This window comes from Aulostomus chinensis, chromosome 19, assembly GCF_037954235.1.
Source record: "Aulostomus chinensis isolate RoL2024-O1b breed Wild chromosome 19, RoL_Achi_v1.0, whole genome shotgun sequence".
In the NCBI taxonomy this organism is placed as follows: domain Eukaryota; kingdom Metazoa; phylum Chordata; class Actinopteri; order Syngnathiformes; family Aulostomidae; genus Aulostomus; species Aulostomus chinensis.
The window spans coordinates 12964710-12971796 of record NC_141338.1 but is presented as its reverse complement, the minus strand read 5'-3'; positions in this window follow the sequence as shown (position 1 = coordinate 12971796).

The following is a 7087-nucleotide window of genomic DNA, read 5'->3' as shown; positions in this document are numbered from 1 at the left end:
TGAAAACATTTCCTTCAGAATGTTCATCAATTTTGACTATCTTGAATGTGTATGCGTTGAACTTTTTCAAACATACCTATGTGTAAAGTGTGTGCAGGCCTTTTCTAGAAGGACTTTTTGGACTCTGTAGAACCACACTGTACTGCTTCCCATCTGCTCCTCTGATTGATGCGCCCTTTAAATGGCACTTCACACATGACGCCATTGACCAAAGACCAAGACCAAGACCCTCTTCATGGTCGATGATGCAGATGTTTTCTGGTGTTCTCAAACAGCAATGTGCCACTCACTGTTGTGCCATACCACGCCTTATTAACATACTTAAGCCCCGTCAACTTCATTTGTTAGTTGAAGGGTGAGGGTTCTTGGCGTGAAAACAACATATGTGCCGGCTTGAAACGAGCAATGACGCTTGAGCGTGCATCAGTTTACGCCATGCTTAAGAGCCGACCCCCACAGTCTTCACAGTCGCCAAGTTCTCAACGTATTTCAGACAAAATTTGAGATGGAGCTGGTTGATCCACTAAGAGGGGGACATCCAAGTGTAAAAAAAAAAAAAAAAAGTAATTTCCTATTGACAGTATGTTGTGCAATGAGTATTTTGACCCTAAATTTAAGAGATGCTTGTCCTGTATTACAGCCCTCCACTCATTAATTTTGCGTAATCCTGCAGAAAAACAAAGAGACAATTACCACCGACAGCAGGACTTCCCTGGTGGAGCTCAAGCTGGAAAAGTGTTTCTTTAGCAGAGTGTTAGTTCAGTGAAATGATGCCTGAAGAATGTCAAGTATGGAAAGTCAAGTCATCATTTTGTGAAAGTGCAGTTTAACGATAACTGCTATATCATTATTTTCTCCGGTAATATTCTGTTATTCTGCCTAATTATTCTCCTCATTTCCCTCAGGTCCCTCTGAGAAACATGGTGAGCGCACCACAGCCAGCGTGCTTCAGATGAGCCAGGTGGGGGAGAAGTCGCCCACAGCACCTCCCAGTACCTCAGTCCCACCCTTGCGCTCCTAGAACTGGAGAGACACTCTGAAGAAAAACAACTACATCGCAGTTTGCCAACTCAAAATATCAGGAGGAAATGCATACAGCCAAGCCCAGAAGAAGTCTCCCGGAAGCAGAGGAACAGGAAGTGGTGGAAGTTTGTTCCAAGCGGACGGTTGATCAGGGAACCAGGGGGGATAGTCAAGGACCGAGGAAGGTAGTTAAGCTGAAACTGAGGTATCTGAGGACACAGCATGTTGTCTTGGCTCCCTGGTGCCGCAGGATCAAACATGCACTGATAGAGCTTTCAGAGATCATCTTTCCTTACAAACATAAGAAGTGGAGAGTTGGCAGACCCCTCCCAAGCTGAAAGGAAGCTGGCCAGGACAAAAGAACAGGATGAAAACGAAGCTCAACTTTCAAATGGTAGAGAACTGGTGGACTGCCTCTCTAAAGGACATAATTTCACTTCTGATCAGCTGACAGAGGACACAGACAGGACTGTATTTGTCCAGAGGCCGGAATGTGCAGGAGGCACAGCAGGGTCTACAGGGTGAGCAACACCCAGAGAGCTATGTGGGCCACCTGAAGAACCACAGGCAGTGCTTCTATTCGGGCTGTGAAAAAAGGTTTTCTCTCAGCTGTGTAACCGCACACGTCACATTCGTGACACGTGGGTCAAGAATATCCGATATCCACAGTGTCACAAGACTTTCTCACAGAGGGCGAGATTGCAGGACCACCTCAGACTGCGCACAGGCAACACACACACACACACACACACACACACACACACACACACACACACACACACACACACACACACACACACACACACAAGTGAATCTGTGCTGTGCATGTGTTCTAAAAGCTGGGCTTCAGGTGCCCCCTAAAGGCCAATCATGGTAAATGTGGCCTCAGACATGAAGATGAGGAAGATGAAGTAGCAGCTTCGATATGAATCTTGCAGTTTGTTTTATTAGAGGCAGCAATGAAGCTACCGGAAAACCTAACAGTGGAACATCAGACAATAGCATTAATAACTGTTAGTCAATGCTTGGTTCGATGCAAGAGTGCTGAATAAGCAATACTTAAGCATGATTTATTAATTTGATCTTTATTTTTAAAGCGGGAAACGCGTTCCCTTAATTAACCCTTAACCCCACTAGTAACACTTCTATCTAGCTACACTAAACATGTTAGTAAACTGTTAACTAATGCTCAACTAAGCGCTAGTAACCATGAAATAAACACTAATGTACCCTTATCTGTTTAGCAAAATTACACGTTTATTGCTACAGCAGTGTCCCCTAATATGTAAAGTGATTGACTCTGTGGTTACTGACATGTATAAATGGTTGCCTGTGCACGTTTTACTTACCTCCCGCAGAATGCAATGTAAAAATTTCATGATGGTGCAGAATCTGTGAAGTGAATAGCATCTCACTGAGGGCTGAGATGGACATAGTTTTCAAATACTTTTAGGGAACGTCTGCATTTGCTGACAACAAAATGTGTCTTCCTGCCAAACTATGAAAGAGTGAATGTTCAAAATCAGTTTGAGAGGGCAATGAAAACCTAAAAGTGCTGTAATTTTTTCAATCAGTCTGACTTTATTTGTAACGCTTTGCCAGTACAGACAAAGTGCCTTACACAATAAATAAACAATAAGAGACGCCCCCCTGCACACACAGACACACAGACACAGACACACACAGACAGACACACACACACACACACACACACACACACCCTGCCAAGTGGACTAACAGTCACTGTGCTTTCCCTCAACACGGAAACACCAGAGGCAGGAAAAAAAATATACTACTGAACGTGCGATGCATTTAAGTGCCCTGTAAAAGTGTAAATCAAAAGGGAAAAAAAAATCCATAGTACAATCAGAAATAAAGTATTTCATGAGAATTTATGGGGGGAAAGTCTATTGAATAATTAAATGAAATTATAAATACAACACTTCAAATGCATTGTGATCATTGTGTGCAGTGATCGAAACCATAGATTAAAACATTAAGTCGAAAAAAAACTCAACTTTGAATAAAACTGGCTTAAAAGTATAAATCAAAATATGACTAAATGGTGAATTGAATACAAATTTTTTGTGAACTGGTATGGTATACATTTGCACCATTTCAGAAAGGTTAAATGTTGTTTTTTTTAAACCAATCGCTTTGAAGTTCTGAAATCCAATTGTTGTTTGCTGAATTTATTTACAAAATCTGAATATGGAAACGATAGAAACTCCTCTTACGACATTGCTAAGTGGGCGTTCACAGACAGCCATTGCTTCACCATTTGACCTGACTGAAATTGTGTGCGGCTCACTGAACATTCGTTTATAAATGAGTGGCTTCTCTCGCACGGCTGAGAGGGTTTCCATGCTCTCTCGCTCTACTCCTTCACTGAAAAAAACTCTCCTTCTTTATCCTTTCGGCCCAGAAATGTCATTGTCACTCATTTCAGTGAAGGGAGTGCTAGTTGTTCCTCCAGGCATTTGAGGTGCCACAGGCGGGAGATTTATGTCTGCATGCAGTCAAATTGACTGGGTTGGTAAGAATATATGAGTGAGATGTCTGCAAATACCTACTTTTGTGCTTATTTGCACGTTTCTTTTTCTATGAACACTGAAATGCTTTTTTGTTATTGCTATCAAAGAGGCTGGACAAAGGCACACACACTTTATATCGTCACATGTTTGCTCCAGTGTTGTCAGTGACTGCAATATCTAAAAATTGCCATGAAATGTCATTCAGAGTTCATCTCCCAGATGTGGGTCAAACATGCACATATCCACACACACTGACACACAAACACACACACATACACACGTGCACACAGGCATCTCCATTATGAATGAGGGAGTGGGAGGGTTATGTGGAGAATCAAGAAAAGAGACCTGGAAGACAAAACAAAATGAGTGAGACAATTGAGGAGATTGAGATGGAGGAGTTAAAGCCATACTTCACTCAAAATTGTTATTGTTTTTTTGTTTGTTTTGTTTTTTTGCCTTGCAAGTGTTTACTTGTACATCTATTGAGACGGCTTTCCTTCCTCATTGTTATCCTGGAATAATCCACATCTTCCTTATCCAGCCATAATGCTCAGCAATCCACAAACACTTTGATTTAAGCCAAAAACAAACTAATCTACAACTGCACTTCTGGCTAATGAATGACGGGACTGAACCAGAAGAGCTCTACAATAGTTTGTTTTTATCATAAAATAAGACTGATTGTGGTTTATTGGGCACAAGGCTGGATTAACAAGATGTAGATCATAATGGACAGTTGGTTTGAGAGACTGTTAATGAACATTTTTGGACAGTTTCTTTGTTGTTAGCCGTCAGTCGCCATTAGCTTCTAGTTAGTATAGCTGGCTCATGCTGCATTTTGGAGTCACAAAGAAGTGAAGAATGGAAAAAAACTTCTTTATGACCTCAAGAATCCTTTTTTTAGTGAAGCATTGCTTTAATTTTCTCTGATTATAGTGGCAAATGAAGTTTTAATAGACCAACGCTTGCCATTTACTGTAGCAAGGAATGGAGCCGTGAGGAAGTATCATGACTGTAAAAGAGCCGCATTTTTAACAACTGGTGATGTTACTAAAAATAATTACTGCTTAAGTCCTTCAGTCAGTCTGGTTTAGAAATACATGTAGCACTGCCAGGAACAGGTGCGTGATGAAGTTATCACAAGCTAAAGTCACTTTTCAGTGCTCTGATTTGAAGGTTGAAGATTGCAAAACTGTCTTCAGCCTCAGGCTACATGCACAGGGATTGACAGGCAAATCTGGAGACAGATCACATGACAGATCCCACACAGTAAGTTGACAGACGGCTCAATCAGAATTTACATGGAGTCGACTGCAGTCTTCTCCTGTGTTGCTGCAGGAATCATGTATAATGCAGAAAAGAGAAAAGTCAAGCCTGTAGTGTCTATCACCTACAGAGCCTGACGGATACATCAATACTGGCCAATCACATCCTATCAGCATTGGCATGTATGTTGTCTGATAGGTGCCGATATGACAACTTTGTTTATTTTGTTACGGAAAATAATTCAGAAAAAGATGCTTGAGTTATTTTGCAATTATTAACTTCCCAGTATACTTCTGTGAACCAACATTATTTTTGGACAGTAGTTGAGTTGTTTATACATGCTGCCGGGTGGGAGGGTGGGATCCTAGGCGGGGCTCACCCTGGACAGGTCACCAGTCCATCACAGGGCCAACACATAGAGACAGACAACCATTCACACTCACAGTCACACCTACAGTCAATTTAGAGTATCAATCAGCCTCGTCCTCTCTTGGTGTCTTTGGACTGTGGGAGGAAGCTGGAGTACCAGAGAGAACCCACACAGGAACAGGGAGAACATGCAGACTCCACACAGAAAGATCCTGTGCTGGAGCCAGGACTCGAACCCAGAACCTTCTTGCTGTGAGGCGACAGTGCTGACCACTGCACCACCGTGCTGCCATTGGCTAATAAATGGATCTTTCCAAATACTGACACCGGCATCAGCCCCAAAACTCCAGTATCTGTCAAGTTCTTGTTGTTAAAAAATGTAAAGCATTGTTAGATTTGTTGATTTGGTTTAATTCTACACTGTTGATTCAGAACAATTTTTCACATTGTTACAGCTCCAAAACCAACCTATTTCTCCAATATGCATCACAGCATGTCCTCTGTAGAGTTAATTACTTCTGAATACCTCAATTACAACAACTTGAGGAGAGGTCACATGGTTAACAGCTGGGTAAAACACAGTAAGACCCTGAACTTAGTCTTTTTTTGTTAAATGAAGAGTTTCATTTAATAGGATCATTACACCAGTGGGATACTCAAGTGTTCAAATAAGACCTGAAATATAGAGTTTCTTTATGTTCACTATACGTTTTAGAAAATGACTCCATAAAAGTTGCTTCCATAAATATCTCAGTTAAGACCGACTATGTCTACTTTTATATGTATTATGTATAAGAACAAGAGTTTCATGGCAGTCAAAATTCAGGGAAATCCTGTGCTTCCCATGCTTGCCAGAAAAACAATTCATCAACAATAAGACCAATATGTGATTTAACACTCACATATATGAGGTTTATGTATCTGCCCAATGCTGTTTTCTCCCACCCAACATCAAAAATAGCTTCAGTGGATGTATTCCCATATAATTGGCAAATGTTGTGCAAACTACAGATATGTTGCAAAGAAAATGTACATTAAAGGGTCCATCGACTGGTTTGGCATGAATAGAACATTCTGAATATTGTAGCCAGAAGATGGCAGTAGACTTAACGTTACGCAACACTGTGGCTGTAACAAACAGAGTAGAAGAAGAGCTGTCCTGGCCAACAATGAAGAGAGGACTGGTGGGTTTGACTGGCGACCCGTCCAGGGTGAACCCCGCCTCTGGCCTGAAACCCGAAAGCCGCTGGGATAGGCTCCAGCCCCCCCCCCCCCCCCCCGACCCTTAACAGGACATGCAGAAGAAAATGGATGAATGGATGATGGATGGATGGATGGATGGATGGTCTTAGGGTGGACAAGTTGCAGTTGCTGTGAAGTGCCAGCTAGTTCTGTTGTCCAGAGACGAAGACAAATTTAGAGAATGTAAGTAAAGACGACAATGGCACAAACAAATCACCTGGATTAAAGATTTGTCACATTTACAGTTTTGTGCATTTACTCTTCCTCAAAAAAATCAAACATCTCCTGAAAGTGAGCATGAAATCAGCTATAAGCTGGTGGGAACAGCTGGGGTGGTCATATACCAAGCTAGCTAACAACTTACACAAGCACAGTGTTAGTTGTTCCTGATTACCACTATATATATATATATATATATATATATATATATATATATATATATATATATATATGTATATATATACATATATATATATATACATATACACACATATACATATATATACATATACATATAAAATTATACACAATATATATACACACACATATATCACAAACACATATGTATATACATGCACACATATACATATATATACATACATACATACACAGTGTATGACACAAATCAAAGACGGCTTGCTTTTTGTTTT